We start from the raw sequence: 21525 nt of genomic DNA, 5'->3' as shown, positions 1-21525 counted from the left end.
CTGTCGTATCCGGTAAACTTGCAAGCATCTTGAAAATAAAATGACTCTTTCAGTTTCATAGCTGTAGCGATTCTGGGTCAGTGACAGTGACACTGATTCTGTTAGCACGAAGCCCACACTTGGTTGGCAATTATTGCAGGAGAGAGATCAGGGTGAGCTAGTATTCTATTTTTGACGTAAGTACAATGACACGACATTGTGCATTTGGCATATTTTACTGGGAGTTCCCTTGCAGGAAGTTCAGGTGCGTGGTGCAAGTCTTTTTAATTGACGCCACTTTGGCGACTTGTGTGCCGATGATGATGAAATGTTTATGAGGACAACACAAACACCCAGCCCCAGAGCGGAGAAAATCTCTGACCTGGTCAGCAGTCAAACCCGTGCCCCTCGCATGGCATTCAGGCGGACTGACTACTCAGCCGCAGAGGCGGACAGTAATACAATATTAGCAGCATACTGTTAAGTACAGAATTCAAACGCTGATACTCTGCAAGTGTCTATTTCTGTCAAGGGGTTCCCTTTCATCGCATTGGTCAGTGAGATACGGATTGATAACAGTCATTTCTTTTGTAAATACAGCCAGAAGCCTACTGAGACAAATAACAAGATGGCAGCTTACCATAGGTATTGTTTAAAACCAAGAGCTGTTTTTATCGTATTATTTCAAGCTAATCTCCTAAGTATTTAGTTCGTTCACACTTCGCCCCTGTCTGATTTCAGACCCCTTTTTCTGTTTCGCTCGTGTGTTTACGATGATGATTTGAACGACTTCATTTCTACAGTTTTCGAATTTCTGCCGGCCGCGGTGGCCAAGCGGTTCTAGGCGCTGCTGTCCGGAACCTACACAGTGCTTATAAATGCGTCTGCAGCGGATCACTGCAGTAGTACTCTTGATTTTACTTTAACATATGAACCTTAGGATGGTGTTAAATCTTTGCAAGTTCATTTTGTGAGTTCAGACATGTGTTCAGTGCGGCTATCAAAACCAGGAAGCACATTTCACTAATGATCTATTCTCCGACGTTTTTGGGTTACCGTGCATTCTGTATGACTGATGAAAAATCACAAATGCCAGACTGTAATCGGACAGCGACATTTGATGCCACATACCTTAGGGATAGTATCACGCAGAATCGATGATATACGGGGTGTAAAAGGTATACCAACACTATTAACCATATGGCTATTATGTTTTGCCTCATTTGTATTGAAGTGCCCACTTTGATTAAGTTAATCAATCGACCTTCAGATTCCTCGATGGTAGCGTAACTCAACTATGGTACAAAATTGGATTTTGTACCAGCTATTTGTAGGAAATATTACGTTAAAAGGTGCAGAAATTGTGATACAGTTGTTGGCTATGTCGGTTTAGGCAGCAAAGTTCCTTTGTGTTATGTTTACAGGACAGAAGATGTATAAAACCACAATCTGGACTGTCACATTTTGTCGTTTTATATATTTTCAGACGTGCTGGGTAGCCTCGCGATCTAGGGCGTCTTGTCACGGTTCGCGCGGCTACCCCCGTCGGAGGTTCGAGTCCTCCCTCGGGCAAGGGTGTGTGCGTTATCCTTAGTGTTAAGTTAATTTACGTTAGATTAAGTAGTATATAACCTTAGGGACCGATGACCTCAGCAGTTTGGTCCTACAAGACCTTACCTTAAATTTCATTTCAAAAATATTAACAAGCTCTTATGTCACTGCAGGTACCTTAGAACGTGTGTTGGAGCAAACATGAGATTTTTTGAGACTTGTGTAAGGTTTAACAGCTCAAGATTCCATGCTCAGGAGGTGTCGTTTCTCCGTCACCTAGCTGGGCGTCCACGATGTCGCATGATACACACCTGCAGAGGTTGCGTCTACACAGCACATCTCGCAGCTATCTGGAGCTGGCCCGGCAGCTCACAGGGGAGTGTGCATGACTGTCGTCTCAAAAATATGTCTAAAGTATGGACTGCATGCTATTGTGTGCCACTGCACCACTGTGTTCAACATGTTGTTAGTTAATTCTGGGGAGGGGACCAAACAGTGAGGTCATCGGTCCCTTCGGATTAGGGAGAGATGGGGAAGGAAATCGGCCGTGCCCTTTCGAAGGAACAATCGCGGAATTTGCCTGAAGTAACTTAGGGAAATAACAGAAAACCTAAATCAGGATGGCTGGGCGCGGGTTTGAACCGTTCTCCTCTGAAATGCGACTGCTAACCACTGCGCCACCTCGCTTGGTGTGTTCAACATGTCTTCACTAGACGGCGCCGTGTCCTGTGCCTGACACTACCGACTGTTTTTCTTGTTGAAATGTTCCGCATATGATGGTTATTGACCACGACTCTCGTAAAACAACGTTCTTTTGCCGTCATCTGTGTTTGCAACGTTTTTGAAAGATGTGATTCGTCTGCTCACTTCATATTAATTTGTTTAGCTCTGATATTGTTGATAAATGCCTGGTGCATATAGCTTGATGGGTTTTTCTAAGAGCTATAGAGTCGGCTGCAAAGGGGAACTATCTCATATAAAGTGGCGAGGCTATTCAACAACAAAGATATTTAAACTGCATTCAGGATGGACAACAAATTGGAGTAGAGGCTGTAGTATAAAACTGCCACTGTTGAGAACTGAATGTGGAAAATGGGAGTTTATGAACTAAACTGTCAGGATTGGAGATTAATTACGTATATCAAACAGGAAGAAACTTTAAAACAAGGTTTAAAGAGCATAATAACAAACGATGGCAAAGCCTGTCATGAATGAGCACCATTCGTTGGGAAACATCAGAGCCAGCATAAATGTGTTGCACTTTGAAGATAAAGATTGGTTGCTATCAAATTTAGGGGAAATAATGATGTTTTGCAGTTTAAGAGACGAACGTGTGTAAAATTAAAAGACTGAAGTGTCCAAGGGGCATTTATGGGCGCACTTTAGCTATATCCTCGTTGAGTAGCAGCCACCAACCTAATTTTGTTAGTGTAAATTAAGTTTTAATGTTTCGTTCAGATTCCAACATTGATAAATAAGTGTAATATTGGATATTGTAGGATCTGACATAATAAGGTTCAAAGATCTTACTGTGGACAGTAGCATCGATGGGGACTGGGAAATATACAAGATGGCTTGGTGAAGGTTATTGCTTTTAGTTATAGGATATTGCTTTTAGTTAATAACCAAGCTTTGTGAAAGTGTTATGCACTTATATGGAAAGTTCAGAGAAGAGTTTTACACGTTTTATACTGTAAATTTGCTGCTGTCTTTTTACTTTTCATGGTGCCTAATGGCGTAGTAACTTTAAGTTATGAAATACTACAAGGAAATGTAGATAGGATTACATTATGGTCAATATATGTAGTAGTGTGACATTATGATTTGTGTTTCTTTGTTTATAGCAGATTATAATGGGATGATATAGTCCCAAGACAAGTTGTTGGAAAAAATCACACGTTTTTGATGACAGATGTGCAACGTTTCCAGACTAAAGGCATTTTTTATCAATTTCATTTCGATGATAAATATTATGTTTATGATGTTTCTAATATATTATCTTCAAATTAAACAGCGAACTCTGTCTTAAAACGTCAATTTTCTTCATTTATTACGATTATAATTTCGAGTATTGGTTAGTTTCAAGCAAAAGACACAAATGCAAATATGCAAACAAGCATAAATGAATATTGGCATTTGTAACTTTTTAAAAAAAAAACAAGGTATACATGAACTGCAACCACAACACACAAAAACTGTTGACAACTAGAAGTGCAAATCACCATGTTTAATAATTACATGAAAGATTTGGATGTGTCTGACATCAAACTACTATATTATCTTAAAGCTTACTCTCAAACCCACAGCAAATAACAGTTGAAGTATCATAATTTATAACAGATGCGTATAATGCCTATAAAAACTATCAATAGAGAAGTTACGATAAATTACTTCACAATGTAGTCAAAATTCACCAAATAAAGTTAACACAGATCAAGTAAAAGCATTATTAATAATGTAACTTCAGTTTAAGAGAAGCAATTACCTTAGCACGTATTTCATGTCATACATATTAATGATATTTTTTAAATATTTTCATATAATACACTTTTCTAATCTATGTAATAAATATGTGTGAGCATAACATACATACATACTTAATTAAACAAAATTACATTTTAAACCTGTATATTTGGTGTTTGCTGCCTTTTGTTTCAATTTCACTGTTTCCTTCTTATTTCCACTTTCATTTCTCTTTCTTCAGTTTCTATTTCCATTCTTATATCATCAGTGTCTTTAACTCTGGTATTCCCTCTTTCTCTGTAACTGTTACAACCGTTACTTCATTAGAAAATGCAAATATTGTAAGTACATAAGAGGTAGGGGCTATATCTTTTGCTATACCTTTTATTGTGGCATATAAAATAATAATATTAACAAGTAACTGATAATAATAATAATAACATAATTATATTATTATGTAACTGTTTATTACCATTATTATTGCAGTATTTCAACTTAGACAGAAATCTGTCATTCTTCCTCTTCATTTCTCTGATTATAGTCTCAATCCACTTTTACTATAACGTTCATTATGCCTCTACTACTATCACTATATCTAAACATCTGAATATTACTAACACTTGAGGTGCATTATGTGGTATAAGAAGTACACTTTTTTATAGTAGTTGGTATTGTCATTACTTTAGCTGTAATTAGATGAGAACACTGCAGTGTTTTCTGTAAATTTTCTTTGATGATACTTTCTATTATTATCATTATGATTGGAAGTAGTAACAGCAGCAGCAGCAGCAGCACCAGTAGTAGTAGTAGTAATAGTAGCAGCAATAGTAACAATTATAATATTACAAATCATAACTTTGAGTAAATCGATTTGTGAAATGACCCTTAAGGAGGATACTAAGATGAATATGAAATGTCGTGTGACTAAGGCCTCCCATCAGGTAGACCGTTCGCCAGATGCAAGTCTTTCGATTTCACGCCACTTTGACGACTTGCGCGTCGATGGGGATGAAATGATGATGGTTAGGACAACTCATCACCCAGCTGGGAATCGAACTCGGGCCCTTAGGATTGATATTCTGTCGTGCTGAACACTCAGTTACTGTGGGCGGACAATACTAAGATATAAGATTCAATTAAATTGAATGCATTAATATATGCATTAATGTTCATATGTATGAATCTTTTACATACTAGTTGTGGAGACATAACCAGATTTCTGCCATAGCAGCCCAAAAGTAACGGATATGACATATCTGCAATAAAGAATGAGATTACAGTTTTGGTTATAAGGACAATTTATTATGTAAATCTAAACCTGAAATACAGCTGAAGATTTTAAATTATTATATACTTGAACAGTCTGCTTCCATAGTCAAATGGCTTGAATGAAGTAGTGGCATCATCAGGATTCATCTACTGGTAATAACAGCTGGAGGGATTGGTGACATACTGATCGTATGACCCACGATCTTGCCTTGTACGCAGCATTTGGCCAGTAGGAACAGGCCTAAGGCCTAAGGCCTAATCTTTCACGTGTATTTGAATACATTGGTTAACAATAACACTGCATACATAATGTCTACATTAAATCGAACCTACCACACAAAGCCTGTGACAGTAGAACAGACAACACAGGACATACTTAAGTGCACAAATAATTGTTCTTTTTCTGCACATCATTCTAAAGAAGACAGGTAAATTTAAATTATACTAGTAAAGTATGTGGTGACTGTGAAAGTTTCGAAGATTACTTGCTGAGTGCAAATGTATATGTAGATTTCAACAACTAAGTTCTATTCATACTTTCAAAATCATCTGATTTATACAGAGAAAATCTTCTACTGGCAACCACTGCTACATGTTTTCTTCACAGGACATCTTTAAGTGCCAATTGAAATCTCGTTCTTGCAGGTTAATAACGTTATCCTTTGACCTGCATTTTAATAAAAAATGTAATGACATAAGACTGAGCATAATTTGGCGTTTAACTGTGTTGCATACTATTATCATTGTTTATCTGACACCGAGAAGATTCCCTTACACTCACTCTGTAAACACTTCAAGTTCGTTGTAAAATTCTGTTTAAACATTGTATTTGGTGTGAATAAAGTTTTCCGTGATAAATTCAGGAAAATAATATATCTCAAAAAGATTTTTCTTATCATCAATTTAAAGCAGTCTGTTTCACTTTTAAAAACGTACTTTTGTTTGAAGTGTTTTACAACACAAACGTAATGTTACTTTAGATTAAGTGAGTTGCTGACAACATGAATATGTTTCTTTATTTACGTAAATGTTCACAAAATCGTTCTAATGACACTTTTTGGTGAGATGGTCTTCATAATATACATTATGAACGCATGAAAACATGGTCATCGTTTTGGATGAATGAATACACAGGCTGAGGCAAGTTGAAGATGTGGGACCACATGCAGATTTCTGGAATGAGTGTCCTGCAATATCTCAGACAGAGTTGCACAGCAGATTCAAATGTAGCTGAACCCTTGACAACAAACACAGCAAGCGATACTACAGCTACCAGTTTACGAAGAGAGTTCAGTGAATTCGAATACAAGATCTTACCTCCAGAGTTTTTCTATATAAAATCAGTCAATGAAACAAATTCGTTTGTCCAAACGAGCCTTGACCACGGTACACTGAAACGTAAGATTATAAAATGAAGGCTAAAATATTAAATTCTGTTTTCTGGATCTTTTCTCAGAAGAAGATCACAACGCAGTTCCCGTTCGTGGATCACATTGATGTGAAAATGAATTGCATAGAAATACTTGTAGACTGATGAGTCAAAACATTATGTTCACTTGCTTAACAGCTTGTTCATCCTTGTTTGGAACATAATACACAAGTGATTCTGCTCTTCGTAGGTTTCTGAACGGGAGTGAGATCAGATATCTACGCACACATCACCCAGTTCCCGTAAATTCTTGGCCGGTTGTTGGTAGGTTCAGAGCTAGAGCCGATTGCGTCCCAGATATGTTTCTTCGATATCAGATCAGGCGAATTTAGTAGCTAAGACACCAATGTCAACATAGTTTTCTCGACATGGAGAAGGGTCACTGGATAAAAACCGACGTTTCGGCCACGATTATAGTGGTCATTTTCTGGAGAAGAAGAAAACCACCCTCAAAAAAACTTTTTATGTTGACTGACTCTGGGCGCGGAAGCTACGCGATTACATCAGTCACCTTACCACGATTCTGGACTTGCGACTTGGACAGTTATCTTGCCGGAAGAACCATTGCCGTCGAGGAAGATATTAAGCACGAATGGATGCAGGTAGTCCTTAATAACGTTCACCTATTCCATAGCTATCACTGTACTTTCGATTAGTATCACAGGTTCCACGGAAGTCCAGGTGAATGTTCCCCATAGCAAAAAAATTACCACACCAGCTATATCTGTAGCACGGTGCGTGTTTCGAGCAGCCATTCGCTTGGATGACGACCTGGTGTAACAAGAAACATGATTCATCCGACCAGCCGACACCTTCTCACTGATCCACGGTCCAGTCTCGGTGATTTTATGTCCACCGCATTCGTAATCGAAGGTGCTGTTGGGTCAGTACAGGAACACGCAGGGGTCATCTTCTGGAGAGCCCCATGTTCAACAATATTCGCTGAATGATGTGCTTTCAAACATTTGTACCAGTACCAGCACTGTGCTCAGTCGTCATCTGCCAGAGATCACTGCCTGTCCTGCTTTGCAATGCAGTCAAGTCGCCGACATGCGCGTTGTGTTATGAGAGGTGGACGTCCTACACCTTGTAGCCGAATGGTGGTTTCACGGTCCTTCAACCACTTTCCATAAATATTCACAACAGTAGCACGCAAACAGTCGATCAACTTTGCTATTTCCGAGATGCTCGGTCCTAGGCGCCGGGCCATAATCTGTTCTTTGTCGAAGGATTGGCGGTGGATTTCCCCATTTGTGGCGGTCCTATTGTCGCTAGAGCGATTCTACGTTCGTCTCTACTCCGCATATATACTTTCCTCACTACGTCACCAGGCAGCATTCAGCCTCGAGGTGGGAAGTGGTCATAATATTTTGGATCATCCGTGTAATTGAGCATAGAATTGAAAACAGCTCAAAACACTCAGTAGCCCAGAGGAGTGTAGATGTAAAATGAAACAGAAAATACTGACCGGAAACAAATAAAAAAGAATTGTTGACAGTTTCTGTCGCTTTCGGTTCAGAAATCCTACGACATACAAAACTCCAAGTCGCTAGCATTACCGAAGCGGAAGCGGAAGCACTATAACAAATATGTACGAAAAGCCCGCACGCAGAATAAAACTTTGGGGGGGGGGGGGGGGGTCGGTTCCTATTTCAACTACGGTCAAAAGTTTTTGGTTTAGCCCGGACCAGCGACCATTTTTAATTTTTTTTTTCCATTAGTCTTCTGACTGATATGACGCGGCTCGCCACGAATTCTTCTCCTGTCCTAACATCATCTCATTGTAGCACTTACAGCCTACGTTCTCAATTATTTGCTGGATGTATTCCAATCTGTGTCTACCTCAATAGCTTTTGCCCTCTACAGCGCATGATGTCTTAACGGATGTCCTATCATCCTGTCCCTTCTCCTTATCAGTGGTTTCCACATATTCCTTTCCTCTCCAGTTCTGCGCAGAACCTCCTCATTCCTTACATTATCAGTCCACCTAATTTTCAACATTCGTCTGTAGCACCACATCTCAAATGCTTCGATTATCTTCTGTTCCGGTTTTCCCACAGTCCATGTTTCACTACCATACAGTGCTGCACTCCAGATGCACATTCTCAGAATTTTCTTCCTGAAATTAAGGCTTCTCTTGGCCAGGGATGCCCTTTTTTTGCCATTTCTAGTCTGCTTTTCAAGTCCTCCTTGCTCTGTCCGTCACTGATTATTTTACTGCCTAGGTAGTAGAATTCCTTAACTTCATCTACTTCGTGACCATCAATCCCGATGTTAAGTTTCTCGCTGTCCTCATTGCTACTACTTCTCTTTACCTTCGTCTTTCTTCGATTTACTCTCAGTCCATACTCTGTACTCATTAGACTGTTCATTCCGTTCAGAAGATCATGTAATTCGTCTTCACTGTCACTCAAGACAGCAATGTCATCAGCGAATCGTATCATTGATATCCTTTCACCTTGAATTTGAATTTCACTCCTGAACCTTTCTTTCATTTCCACCATTGTGAACAGTAGGAGCGAAAGGCTACAACTTTTTTAATACGAGCACTTTGTTCTTGGTCGTCCATCCTTATTATTGCCTCTTGGCAGTTGTACAGATTGTATATGACCCGTCTCTCCCTATAGCTTACCCCTGACTTTCTCAGAACTTCGAATACCTTGCAACATATTACACTGTCGAACGCAATTTCCAGATCGACAAATCCTATGAACGTGTCTTGATTTTTCTTTAGTCTTGCTTCCATTATTAACCGCAACGTCAGAATTCCCCCTCTCGTGCCTTTACCTTCCCTAAAGCCAAGCTGATCGTCATCTAGCGCATCCTCAATTTTCTGTTCCATTCTTCTGTATATTTTTCTTGCAAGCAACTTAGATGCATGAGCTGTTAAGCTGATTGTGTGGTAATTCTCGCACTTGTCAGCTCTTGCCATCTTCAGAATTGTGTGGATGATGCTTTTCCGAAAGTCAGATGGTATGTCGCCAGACTCATACATTCTACACACCAACGTGAATAGTCGTTTTGTTGCCACTTCCCCCAACGATTTCAGAAATTCTGATGGAATGTTGTCTATCCCTTCTGCTTTATTTGGTCTTAAATCCTCCAAAGCTCTTTTAAATTCTGCTTATAATACTGGATTCCCTATCTCTTCTAAATCGACTCCTGTTTCTTCTTCCATCACATCAGATAAATCTTCCTCCCTCATAGAGGCTTTCAATGTATTCTTTCCACCTATCCGTTCTCTCTTCTGCATTTAACAGTGGAATTCCTGTTCCACTCTAAATGTTATCACCCTTGCGTTTAATGTCACCGAAAGTTGTTTTGACTTTCCTGTATGTTGAGTCGGTCCTCCCGACAACCATTTCTTTTTCGATGTCTTCACATTTTTCATGCAGCCATTTCGTCTTAGCTTCCCTGCACTTCCTATTTATTTCAATCCTCAGCGACCTGTATTTCTCTATTCCTGAGTTTCCCGGAACATTTTTGTACTTCCTCCTTTCATCGATCAAACAAAGTACTTCTTCTGTTATCCATGGTTTCTTCGCAGTTACCATCTCTGTACCTTTGTTTTCCTTCCCAACTTCTTTAATGGCGCTTTTTAGGAATGTCCATTCCTCTTCAACTGTACTGCCTACTGAGCTATTCCTTATTGCTGTATCTATAGCCTTAGAGACTTCCAAGCGTATCTCGTCATTCCTTAGTACTTCCGTATCCCACTTCTTTGCGGTCTGATTCTTCCTGACTAATTTTTTAAACTTCAGCCTACTTTTCATCACTACTAAATTGTGACCTGAGTCTATATATGTTCCTGGGTACGTTTTAGGAATCTCTGTCTGACCATGATGTAATCTAACTGATCTTCCAGTGTCACCCGACCTTTTCCAAGTATACCTCCTCCTCTTGTGATTCTTGAACAGAGTATTCGCTATTACTAGCTGAGACTTGTTACAGAACTCAATTAGTCTTTCCCCTCTCTCATTCCTTGCCCCAAGCTCATATTCTCCTGTAACCTTTTCTTCTAATCCTTCCCCTACAACCGCATTCCAGTCTCCCATGACTATTAGATTTTCATACTTTTTTACATACTGTATTATCCTTTCAATATCCTCATACACTTTCTCTATCTCTTCATCTTCAGCTTGCAACGTCGGCATGTGTACCTCAACTATCGTTGTCGGTGTTGGTTTGCTGTCGATTCTAACCCTGTCACTGAACTGTTCACAGTAACACACTCTCTGCCCTACCTTCCTATTCATAACGAATCCTACTCCCTTTATACCATTTTCTGCTGCTGTTGGTTTTACCCTATACTCATCTGACCAGAAATTCTTGTCTTCTTTCCACTTCACTTCACTGACCCCCACTATATCTAGATTGAGCCTTTGAATTTCCCTTTTCAGATTTTCTAGTTTCCCTACCACGTTCAAGCTTCTGACGTTCCACGGCCTGACTCGTAGAACGTTATCCTTTAGTTGATTATTCAATCTTTTTCTCATGGTAACCTCCTCCTTGGCAGTCCCTTCCCAGAGATCCGAATGGGGGACAATTCCGGAATCTTTTGCCAATGGAGAGATCATCATGACACTTCTTCAATTACAGGCCACATGTCCTGTGGATACACGTTACGTATCTTAAATGAATGCAGTGGTTTCCATTGCCTTCTGCATCCTCATGCCGTTGGTCATTGCCGATTCTTCCGCCTTTGGAGCAGTTTCCCACCCCTAGGACTAGAGAGTGCCCTGAACCTCTGCCCGCTCCTCTGCCCTCTTTGGCAAGGCCGTTGGCAGAATGAGGGGTGACTTATGCGGCAAGTCTTTGGCCGCCAATGGTGATTATTAATCAAAATTTAAGCAGCGGCGGGATTCGTATAGCCACTCGAACATCAGTCTTACTGTAGCTATGTTACTATACATTAAGCAAGGTTGGAACGACGAACCGGAGCTGGCCTCCAGGCAAACTATGTGAATCGATTAATTCCTTTTGCAAAAGATTGAAATGGAGCTGCAATTAATGCTCAGTAAATGGTGCAATTTTTATGTGCCCCGTTCGGATTTTACACACAAAAACAGTCACCCTCGTTCGGATTTTATGTGCAGCAATCCTCACCTACGTACTACAGCGAGACTGATTGGCCATATTTGGCCCACCGATGTATAGAACCTTGGTCTAAAGTAATTTAAACCGTCTGTAAAAACCTTGCTTCGTTTGTATTTTATACGCCAAAAACACGTTTTTCTGGGAGGTTGTTGAAGCGCCTTACTTCTGCACTTTAAACTTGTACGAATGGGCTCAAACTTTGCACGAAGGTAGGTAAATGGATTTTTTTATCCAATAATCTTTATGCGTTGTCGAGATACGAGGGTTTAAAGTCGAGCTCAGTGAAGCACATAAAATTCGTTCTTACGGGAAATGTATGTGCGGAAGTGTTTAAAGTAAAAAAAGCGTTTTTGCGATAAAATTGAAAGCTCGCTTCCAAATCCTATCGTCATTCGTCACTCCTATGGTTCTAACTTGTGCGAATCGGTTCAAATTTTGTAAGAAGGTATGCAATGTTTGTGATAGCTTTACCCGTTGCCACGATATAGCGGTCTGAAGTCGCCCATAAAACGTACGTAAAATCCAGTTTTACGCGAATCGCACTCGCTGAGACGTTTCAAAGTGGTACAGATGATATTAAAAAATACATTCTTATCGCAATTGTAAGAAGTGTTTGCAAAAATCTTTCATAGTTCGGGTATTACGTCGAAAAATCATGCGTTTGCACATGAACCTGTGTTTTGTAGACAGGACGTTGCATCTTAAGCGCTGCTTTTGGATGTATCTAAAAAAACAGGCTATTGCCTTTTATTATTGGTGTGTTGTTTTTAGGTCTAAGATTTTATTCAGCAGTGGCGTAAAATCTTTGGATGTACAAAACAACGCATGAACCAAGCCAGAATTATGCCCAGCCTTGTAAAAAATGGTATACTGTTTGATCGAACATGTAAATCTTTATCGATGACGCGCAGAAGATTAAACTGACCTGAAAATTGGTATGCAAATGATTGTTAGAAAAAAGGTCACCTTGTTTCCAATCAACAGAAAATATTTCATTTCATTTTCTTCAAAAACTAGTATGCTATATTGCAGACAATTTATTTTCGGACAAAACAAGCTGAAGTTCGTTAATTTCCGTACAGGACTGAAAAGTTGATAGTATTTTGACGGGCCTCATTGCTTCGCAGTTCTTATCGTTATATCTGACAATCATACTCATATTTAATTCGGACTGGTTGTTGTAACATTTCGCACCAAAATTACTCAATGAGTTTTCTTAATTTTCAGTTTTTATTATTGCTTACTTTACGCAGACAACGACAAGAATTTTGAGATAAGAGATAATAACAAGATGTATGTGTTTCAGTAGTTATTAGTTCAAAATGGCTCTGAGCACTATGGGACTTAACTTCTGAGGTCATCAGTCCCCTAGAAATTAGAACTACTTAAACCTAACTAACCTAGGGACATCACACACATCCATGTCCGAGGCAGGATTCGAACCTGCGACCGTAGCGGTCGCGCGGTTCCAGACTGTAGCGCCTAGAACCGCTCGGCTACCCCGGCCGGCACTTATTAGTTATTGCGCGAGCCGTTCAGCTTGCTATATAATAAGTTTTTAAGGAAGTTTATCTCTGTAATATTGCCGTACCTTAATTTTATCGAAGTAATATAAACTATTTAATACATTATTATTATTATTATTATTATTATCATAAACTTCGCAGAGTATTTGATAGTTCGTTCGGTATCGTATTTAAGATTTCTGTTATTTTGTGCACTGTATCAAGCATTTATGGTTATTTTTCATATGTCTGCGTACACAGCCCCATGCTTATGTGAATAAAATGTGTTTAACGATAAAACAAAAACTTAAAAAACAAAATAATTGAAATTTTCAACTAATTCAAAATACAAAACAAAATAATGAAAAGTAAAAAACATGAAACATTTTAAAAATTTTAAAAATAAAACAAAAGCCTCCCGCAAGAATGTGATCTTGACGTGGTGGTGAGAGCTGTATGCTCTGAGGGCACAGTAGGCTATACTGGGTGGCCTCAACCATACCAGGAAGGTAACGATAGCAGCTGCACGCAACATGGTTCGAAAGACAATAAAAACAAAAACGTTCACCGGATCAGTTATCGACCGTGTCAACAAAAATTCACTTCGTTTGTCATGTTGTGGTAATCTAATGTCAAAATTGTGGTACAGTAAAAGTTGGGAACCAGAATAAAAATAAGAAGGCGAGTATGTCCTGGGGAGAGTTAGGAATGTAGAAGAAGAGAACTAGCTTTTCGACTTATTTGGCAGCTCCAAAGATATTTAAATAAAAAATCTTGACATGTTTGCGCTTTTCTACGAGTTAACTCCATTTCCCCTGAGCAACGAGCTCTCAAAGATGCAATGTGTTGGCACTCCTGCATCCTGCAGTTTATAAACTAAAGTCCCTGATCCTTTGCCCAAAATCAAGAAGATTTGGCAGCGATAGTAATAGTCTACATCTACATCTACATGGATACTCTGAAAATCACATTTAAGTGCCTGGCAGAGGGTTCATCGAACCACCTTCACAATTCTCTATTATTCCCATTTCGTATAGCGCGCGGAAAGAATGAACACCTATATCTTTCCGTAGGAGTTCTGAATTCCCTCCAACCGAGCGAGGTGGCGCAGTGGTTAGCACACTGGACTCGCATTCGGGAGGACGACGGTTCAATCCCGTCTCCGGCCATCCTGATTTAGGTTTTCCGTGATTTCCCTAAATCGCTTCAGGCAAATGCCGGAATGGTTCCTTTGAAAGGGCACGGCCGATTTCCTTCCCCGTCCTTCCCTCACCCGAGCTTGCGCTCCGTCTCTAATGACCTCGTTGTCGACTGGACGTTAAACACTAATCTCCTCCTCCTCCTCTGAATTCCCTTATTTTATCGTGGTGATCGTTCCTCCCTACGTTGGTCGGTGTCAACAAAATGTTCTCGCATACGGAGGAGAAAGTTGGTGATTGGAATTTCTTTTAATGATTTCCAGCCCAAATCCTGTATCATTTCAGTGACACACTCTCCCATATTTCGCGATAACACAAAACGTGCTGCCTTTCTTTGAATTTTTTCGATGTACTCCGTCAGTCCTACCTGGTAAGGATGCCACACCGCGCAACAGTATTCTAAAAGAGGACGGACAAGCGTAGTGTAGGTAGTCTCCTTACAAGGGAACCTCCCCATCGCACCCCCCTCAGATTTAGTTATAAGTTGGCACAGGGATAGGCCTTGAAAAACTGAACACAGATCAATCGAGAAAACAGGAAGAAGTTGTGTGGAACTATGAAAAAAATAAGCAAAATATACAAACTGAGTAGTCCATGTGCAAGGTAGGCAACATCAAGGAGAGCGTCAGCATAAGAGCGCCGTGGTCCCGTGGTTAGCGTTAGCAGCTGCGGAACGAGAGGTGCTTGGTTCAAATCTTCTCTCGAATGAAAAGTTTAATTTTTTATTTTCAGGTAATTATCAAAGTTCAGGCACTCACACATAATCAACTTCGCTCTCCAAAATTCCAGGACATGTTCAGATTTGCTTATACATATGCAGGATTTGACGGTCTACGCACGGAAACATTCGAAAACGTAAAAAACATATGTTTTGACAGAGCACAAGGAAAACTGTGCGACTGTGAAGCTGTTGCATTCATTTGTTGCAGTTTATGTGACAAACTCTTATGTTTTCATCACTTTTTTGGGAGTGATTATCACATCCTCAAGAAAACCTAAATCGGGCAAGGTAGAAGAATCTTTTTATCGATTCGCCAAGTGTGCAAGTTAGGTGGGTCGACAACATATTCCTGTCATGTGACGCACATGCCGTCACCAGTGTCGTAAATAATATATCAGACGTGTTTTCCTGTGGAGGAATCGGTTGACCTATGACCTTGCGATCAAATGTTTTCGGTTGCTATTGGAGAGGCACGTCCTTTCGTCTACTAATCGCACGGTTTTGCGGTGCGGTCGCAAAACACAGACACAAACTTATTACAGTGAACAGAGACGTCAATGAATGAACGGACAGATCGTAACTTTGCGAAAATAAAGAAAGTAAAATTTTCATTCGACGGAGGACTCGAACCAAGGACCTTGCGATCCGCAGTTGCTCACTCTAACCACTGGACCACGGCGCTCCTCAGCTTAAGTTGTCCTTAATGTTACATATCTTGCACATGGACTACTCAGTTTGTATATTTTGCTTATTTTTTCATAGTTCCGCAGAACTACTTCCTGTTTTCTCGATTGATCTGTGTTTAGTTTTTCAAGGCCTATCCACTGTGTCAATTAATAACTAAATCTGAGGGGGGGTGCGATGGGGAGGTTTCCTTGTTAGTAGGTCCGTTACATTTTCTAAGTGTCCTATCAATAAAACTCAGTCTTTACTTAGCCTTCCCCACTACATTTTCTATGTGTTCCTTCCAATTTGAGTTGTTCGTAATTGTAATACTTAGGTATTTAGTTGAATTTACGGCTTTTAGATTAGACTGATGTATCGTGTAACCGAAGTTTAACGAGTTCCTTTAAGCACTCATGTGGATGACCTCGCACTTTTCGTTATTTAGGGTCAACTGCCATTTTTTGCACAATTCAGATATTTTTTCTAAATCGTTTTGCAGTTTGTTTTGATCTTCTGATGACTTTATTAGTCGATAAACGACAGCGTCATCTGCATGCAAACGAAGATGGCTGCTAAAATTGTCTCCCAAATCTTTTTTACAGATAAGGAACAGCAAAGGGTCTATAACACTCCCTTGGGGAACGCTACAAATCACTTCTGTTTTACTCGATGACTTTCCGTCAATTACTACAAACTGTGACCTCTCTGACAGGAAATCACAAATCCAGTCACGCAACTGAGACGATATTCCATAAGCACGCAATTTCACTACAAGCCGCTTATGTGGTACAGTGTCAAAAGTCTTCAGGAAATCTAGAAATACGGAATCAGTTTGAAATCCCTTGTCAATAGCACTCAACACTTCACGCGAGTAAAGAGCTGGTTGTGTTTCACAGGAATGATGTTTTCTAAACCCATGTTGACTGTGTGTCAACAGACTGTTTTCTTCGATGTAATTCATAATGTTCGAACACAATATAGGTTCTAAAATCCTGCTGCATATCGACGTTAACGATATGGGCCTGTAATTCAGCGGATTACTCCTACTACCTTTATTGAATATTGGTGTGACCTTTGCAACTTTCCAGTCTTTGGGTACGGATCTTTCGTCGAGCGAACGGTTGTATATGATTGTTAAGTATGGAGCTAATGCATCAGCACACTCCAAAAGGAAGCTAACTGGTATACAGTCTGGACCAGAAGACTTGCTTTTATTGATTTAAGTTGCTTCATTACTCCGAGGATATTTGCTTCTACGTTATTCCTGTTGGCAGCTATTCTCGATTCGAATTCTGGAATATTTTCTTCGTCTTCTTTTGTGAAGGCATTCCGGAATTCATTATATTACATGACATGTTTTATAACACTGAAAAGCAAAAAAGCGCGAATTCGTCAACATGTCTTGATTTATGTGTCTTTGAAGGTATGAGTTGAAAAGCTAGTTCCTTTCTTTCACGTCCTTAACTCTGCCCAGGACACATTTGCCTTTCTTGTGCGATGATAGGAGGATTTTTCATTCTGGTATATCCAGATGTTTCTGCCCATGGAGTCATAGGGTCTGCTAAAGGGTAATTACTACATCAGTGTAGTGATTTTGGCGAAAGAAGTCTTCTTACGTATATTCGGACTCTTGTAAATCCAGAATAAAATGTTCTGAGTGTCGCGCAATTTGTTCGCATTCACGATATAGTTTTGCTACTGATATCTCTGGTGGCTTTTTTGTTGGAGTGAATACCAGGGATCGCTTGTGAAAAGCAGTTTGCAACAATTCTGTGAATACTTGGAGGAAAGGGCTGTTGTTAGTGTAGTGACAGTGTGACTCGAATAACGATTTTAATCGGCGTTTCATAAGAATCCATAAAATTCTGTGGGATGCGGTCTGACTACCATCGACTGAAGTCCATCCTTTGACGTGACTTGCTAACGTAAGTGCTGTGGATTCCCTGCCAGTGGTTGAATAAGTAGGAAGGAAAAACATCCACTTCGGAGAAGTAGGTAGATCCCCGGCCTGCTGGAACGCGACCAAGGAACGCGATACAGCGCTGAGCACGTGACGTGGCATACCACACTCACATGCTCCCGTGCGCGCTAGCTACAGAACCGCGATGCTGTGAGGAACTGTACCTCTCACCGCATCGTGAGTTATTTATACGTGATTCCCCGTGTGAATAATGAAGCACTAGGTTGGAAAAACTTCCTCGATTATGAGACAAGGAATTCACGTACTGGGCTACGCAAGAATAACAAGAACCACGCCCAGTTTTCGTCTTATGTTTATGTATTTACGAGCCATACCTAGTTCTGACTCAATTAAAGTTCATTTCGAATGGCTTGTTAATTTTCATTTGCTTTTCTGATAGATATAAATCTGATAAATACCTAATAATAATTTGCTGGTACTCAGATCGTCTGGTGAGACGGCCACAGCGATAGGTGTTGTTTATCATAAATTTTAATGGTCTTGATCGAAATAAAATGTAGTTACATCTAGTTGATAACCGGTTTCGATTGACTGGGAACCATTCGGATATATATGGACATAAAGAGCAACATTAGCTGAAAGACAATGTAAAAACCTCCTAACAATATTTATTAAACATATATTTTTATAAAAGCATTTAAATTAAAAATAGTAAAAAACCTACCAAATTTACACTATACCCTCTTCAGTCCCAAAGATAAAAAAGAATGGAAAAATATTTCAGTCACTTTTTTTGGTGCAGTTGATATCAAAGTAATTTTATTTTAGATAATGCTTGAATAACTGAATGTACACATATATGTACATTGGGCCTTAACAGAGGAAAAAATGCCGATCTCGTAGTGTTTTCATATTTTTATTTACGATGAAAATTGTTCTCATTTTTATGTACACATTACATTTTTGAGCACATAACTTCTCATGTTTATGGAATTTAGCACAACAATTGTTTTTTAAGACGCACAAATTATCTTTGCACTTTTCACACATTATGCGAGAACGTGACTTTCTCCCTGGTAGCCGACACCTTGAGGCTAAAATACTCTCATTATATTCAGGAAGGTGGCCAACCCTGTCACATTTGCTTTCTCTAGTTGCTTTGGCACATTTCATCTTCGTTTTGTGTGGTTTGATGCTACTCATCTTCATCAGAACTGCTACGCTCGGAGAAATTTCTTTCGACAGTTCCAAGTGAGTCTACAATTTTTGAAGACTTCACGAAGTCGTGTCCAAGTGAATTCTGAAATTAATGAGAGACTTACACTTTTGTTTTGGTATCCCTTCTTTTTGACAACACCTATTGTACATAATCCTTGAATTAATAATGGCACACCAATACGTTCAGGTGGAGTTGGAAGTTCATCAACAGAATCCTCTTATTCATCTGACAAGGTACTCAAGTCACTCGTCTCAAGTAGTTTCATAATTTCATCGTTTGTCAGAGCTGAGAAGCGAAAATTAAATAAAGTGAAGGTAACTGTTGAAGTAATTGAATAAAGAAATGAAAGTGAACCTAATAACAAAATTAGAAATTTTAGAGCTTTTACTGTGATTAGTTACACGTCCATCATGCTACCCGTAACACCCACAACGACGTTGCTCCTACTCTACTGTATTAGTAGCTAAACTTCCAGATTTTAATTTATATTACGTTTTAAATTACGATTTCTCTGTGAAATCAGTCTTAGCGTTAGTACCACTACATTCTGTGAGCTAAGACCTGATGTACACAAATGTGTACTTTAAATTCAACAGTCGATGTTTGTAAAACTACGAAACAATTGTTTTAATTGCATACGCATATCACTTCCTTGATGCCTTGTTTGGAGTAAGACACGATAAAAACTACAATACAATTAAAAAACGAATACTGAAACCGAATTTACCTTTCTCGTGTGTCGCAGATGACGCCATCCTTATGATCGGAAGCTTCAGGATGCGAGAAAACCCGCCAAAACTGACTTGCGTGCGACCTAGTGGCAAAAACAAAAACCGCATGATGTGCACAGTCGTTTACATCAGGTCTCAATTCGGGAAAACGACACTTGGCAGGATGACACTACAAAGACCTGATGTACACATATGTGTACGTCGGGACTGAAAAATGTACTGGCAAGTAAGTACAGTGTTGGTCACAACGAGATCTTTAGTACGCGTAACTTGTCAATATTAAAAGATTGGTCAAAGCATGGCTGTTAGGGTATAAAACGAGTGCTTGTCCGAGACCACCGTGGTTTTCCAGTTACATGGTTGGATAATAAACGGAAACACCAGAAACACTGCACATTAACATGCCTAAAACGGTACAGAGAAACCGTTGGCAGTCAAAGCAGCTCGTCGTCTCGTAATAGACAAATACATGTTCCACACGGTTTTCAATGTTATTTTATAACATTCTTCCTGCAAAACAGTTGCAAGTTCAGGTAACGATAAAGAAGGTGGATAGCCATTAAGCATCCTTCCCTCCAAAGTAGACCACAAATCTGGTGACTGTGGTGCCCATCCTCGTACTCACAAAACCCGTCCCGTACGATGCGAGCTGTCATCTTGAAACACAGCATCACCATCGGGGAGCAACCTTTGTACCGTGGCATGGACCTGATCAGCCAAAATGGTCGCATAATCCATGGCAGCAACTCACCTTGCAGAGTAACCATGGGGCCCACGCAATACCATGATACGGGTGCCCAAAGCTTCATTGAGCTCTTGGGTCGTTAAGTCAGCGGGAAGTTGGAAATAGCGTGAAACAAGACTCATCCTAGAAAATGACATTCTTCCATTGCTCCACAGTCAGATGTTACGGCTTCGGCACCACTTTTTTCTGTTGCGGCCTTTTTCATTAGTCAGGACTGGTTTTGGAATCCCAGCTCGCCCTGCGATTCCCTGCTTCTGAAGCTACATTATGGGATCAAAAGTATCCGGATACCCCCAAAAACATACGTTTTTCACATTAGGTGCAATGTGCTGCTACCTACTGCCAGGTACTTCGTATCAGCGACCTCAGTAGTCATTAGACATCGTGAGAGGGAAGAATGGGGCGGTCCGAGGAGCTCACGGACTTCGAACGTGGTCAGGTGATTGGGTGCCACTTGTGTCATACGTCTGTACGCGAGATTTCCACACTCCTAAACATCCATAGGTCCACTGTTTCCGATGCGATAGTGAAGTGGAAACGTGAAGGGACACGTACAGCACAAGAGCTTACAGGCTGACCTCATCTGCTGACTGACAGAGACCGCCGACGGTTGAAGAGGGTCGTAATGTGTAGTAGGCAGACATCTATCCCGACCATTACACAAGAATACCAAACTGCATCGGGATCCACTGCAAGTACTGTGACAGTTAACGCGGGAGGTGAGAAAACTGGGATTTCATGGTCGAGCGGTTGCTCATAAGCCACACAGCACGCCGGTAACTGCCAAACGACGCCTCGCTTGGTGTAAGGAGCGTAAACATTTGGCGATTAAACAGTGGAAAAACGTTGTGTGGAGTGACGAATCACGGTACATAATATGGCGATACGATGGCAGGGTGTGAGTATGGCGAATGCCCGGCGAACGTCATCTGCCAGCGTGTGTAGTGCCAACAGTAAAATTCCTAGGCCATGGTGTTATGGTGTGGTCGTGTTTTTCATGGAGGGGGCTTGCACTCCTCTTGTTTTGCGT

General features: G+C 40.2%; 1 protein-coding gene and 1 long non-coding RNA gene across 3 annotated transcripts in view; one reads left to right on the top strand and one right to left on the bottom strand.

Moving 5' to 3' along the window:
- LOC126415423 (S-adenosylmethionine synthase) overlaps positions 1-21525 on the top strand; it is a 274910-nt gene that overhangs the window by 110566 nt on the left and 142819 nt on the right. The gene's annotated exons all lie outside the window — the stretch shown is intronic.
- LOC126415459 (uncharacterized) overlaps positions 1-21525 on the bottom strand; it is a 148279-nt gene that overhangs the window by 15503 nt on the left and 111251 nt on the right. The window contains exon 3 of one of the 2 annotated variants that reach the window (XR_007575390.1): positions 4146-4296. This is a non-coding gene — a long non-coding RNA (uncharacterized LOC126415459). Of the gene's footprint in view, positions 1-4069; positions 4297-21525 lie in introns of those variants that run through there. The other variant, XR_007575389.1, reaches the window with a different exon arrangement.

The sequence above is a fragment of the Schistocerca serialis genome, chromosome 1 (assembly GCF_023864345.2).
Source record: "Schistocerca serialis cubense isolate TAMUIC-IGC-003099 chromosome 1, iqSchSeri2.2, whole genome shotgun sequence".
In the NCBI taxonomy this organism is placed as follows: domain Eukaryota; kingdom Metazoa; phylum Arthropoda; class Insecta; order Orthoptera; family Acrididae; genus Schistocerca; species Schistocerca serialis.
This window is presented reverse-complemented; position numbering and strand designations above follow the sequence as displayed.